Source organism: Tachypleus tridentatus, chromosome 1 (genome assembly GCF_004210375.1).
Source record: "Tachypleus tridentatus isolate NWPU-2018 chromosome 1, ASM421037v1, whole genome shotgun sequence".
NCBI lineage: Eukaryota > Metazoa > Arthropoda > Merostomata > Xiphosura > Limulidae > Tachypleus > Tachypleus tridentatus.
Genome location: NC_134825.1, coordinates 114,766,401 through 114,769,060, shown reverse-complemented (window position 1 = coordinate 114,769,060; position 2,660 = coordinate 114,766,401).

Genomic DNA, 2,660 nt, shown 5'->3' with positions numbered 1-2,660 from the left:
TTTTAAGCTTAAAATCCTTAATGATTCCACACTTTAGACGTCTTACGTCACTTTATCACTTTTAAGCTTAAAATCCTTAATGATTCCACACTTTAGACGTCTTACGTCACTTTATCACTTTTAAGCTTAAAATCCTTAATGATTCCACACTTTAGACGTCTTACGTCACTTTATCACTTTTAAGCTTAAAATCCTTAATGATTCCACACTTTAGACGTCTTACGTCACTTTATCACTTTTAAGCTTAAAATCCTTAATGATTCCACACTTTAGACGTCTTACGTCACTTTATCACTTTTAAGCTTAAAATCCTTAATGATTCCACACTTTAGACGTCTTACGTCACTTTATCACTTTTAAGCTTAAAATCCTTAATGATTCCACACTTTAGACGTCTTACGTCACTTTATCACTTTTAAGCTTAAAATCCTTAATGATTCCACACTTTAGACGTCTTACGTCACTTTATCACTTTTAAGCTTAAAATCCTTAATGATTCCACACTTTAGACGTCTTACGTCACTTTATCACTTTTAAGCTTAAAATCCTTAATGATTCCACACTTTAGACGTCTTACGTCACTTTATCACTTTTAAGCTTAAAATCCTTAATGATTCCACACTTTAGACGTCTTACGTCACTTTATCACTTTTAAGCTTAAAATCCTTAATGATTCCACACTTTAGACGTCTTACGTCACTTAAGCTTAAAACTTAATGTCACTTTATCTTACGTCTTTTAAGCTTAAAATCCTTAATGATTCCACACTTTAGACGTCTTACGTCACTTTATCACTTTTAAGCTTAAAATCCTTAATGATTCCACACTTTAGACGTCTTACGTCACTTTATCACTTTTAAGCTTAAAATCCTTAATGATTCCACACTTTACGTCTTCCACACACGTCTTACGTCACTTTATCACTTTTAAGCTTAAAATCCTTAATGATTCCACACTTTAGACGTCTTACGTCACTTTATCACTTTTAAGCTTAAAATCCTTAATGATTCCACACTTTAGACGTCTTACGTCACTTTATCACTTTTAAGCTTAAAATCCTTAATGATTCCACACTTTAGACGTCTTACGTCACTTTATCACTTTTAAGCTTAAAATCCTTAATGATTCCACACTTTAGACGTCTTACGTCACTTTATCACTTTTAAGCTTAAAATCCTTAATGATTCCACACTTTAGACGTCTTACGTCACTTTATCACTTTTAAGCTTAAAATCCTTAATGATTCCACACTTTAGACGTCTTACGTCTAAGCGAAATATATCCTGGTGGGACAGACGTAAATTAAAACACTTATAACATTAAAATCTGGGTATCGATTCCCAGAGGTAACCGAGGGTCGCGGGTTCGAATTCCCGTCGCACCAAACATGCTCGCACTTTCATTCGTGGGGGCATTATAATGTAACGATCAATCCCACTGTTCGTTGGTAAAAGTGTAGCCCACAGTTGGCAGTGGGTGGTGATGACTAGCTGCCTTCCCTCTAGTCTTACACTGCTAAATTAGGGACGGCTAGCGCAGATAGCTCTCGTGTAGCTTTGCGCAAAATTCAAAACAAACCAAACCCAGAGGTAGACACGACAGATCACCCAGTGTTCTTTCCTTTAAAACATCAAAACAAAAATCTATTGAGAAATATTACTACTTCCTAATAGTGAAATATTCCATCATATTACATAAACTTGCTCTCACATCGAAAACAAATATATTACTAGAAACAAACGACTTTTAACACCAAACTGAAGTTTTTTTATTTAATTGGACAGTCAACGTGTCGCTTTACAGCTTCTTGGAAAGTGTTTCATTAAAACATAAGCCGAAACTAGCATTAAAGTAGGCCCGGCATGGCCAAGCGTGTTAAGGCGTTGGACTCGTAATCTGAGGGTCGCGGGTTCTAATCCCGATTGCACCAAACATACTCGCCCTTTCAGGTGTGAGGGCGTTATAAGGTGACGGTCAATCCCACTATTCGTTGGTAAAAGAGTAGCCCAAGAGTCGGCGGTGGGTAGTGATGACTAGCTGCCTTCCCTCTAGTCTTACACTGCTAAATTAGGGACGGCTAGCGCAGATAGCCCTCGAGTAGCTTTGCGCGAAATCCTAAAAAAAACAACAACAAACCTCTTTCTTTATTTGTGAACCTGACGATGACCGAAGAAGGTCGAAACGTTGTTCGCTCCTCTACATAAATAAATTTTCTCAACCCAAACCAGCCGTTTTTACATATATAAATTTCAACTCTAACTTTGGAAAAACCTAATTCTATTCAAACTTGCAGTAACATTAGTTCGGATGAAAATGCGCTGTTTAGTTGCTCTAATTTCTAAGTTTACCTTTCTTAAACTGGAAAAGAAAAAAAATTATATATTATTCGATGTCTTAAAACAACAAAAACAAATTTGTAACTTCTTTATGACGAGAAACCGACTTGAAATAAAAAGGTATCTCAGAACGGCTGGTATGGGTATTAACACTTTTACTGATAAGCAGAGAACAACGTTTCGACCTTTCTGAAGATGACCTAGGAATATAGGATATAAAAATTTGGAACTTGTCTTTAAGTTTTTATCTCAATAGAGGGCGCTATCATCGCAAGCATACTCTTCAGAGCATACTGTTCACCTATAAGTAGAGCTGACCCCATT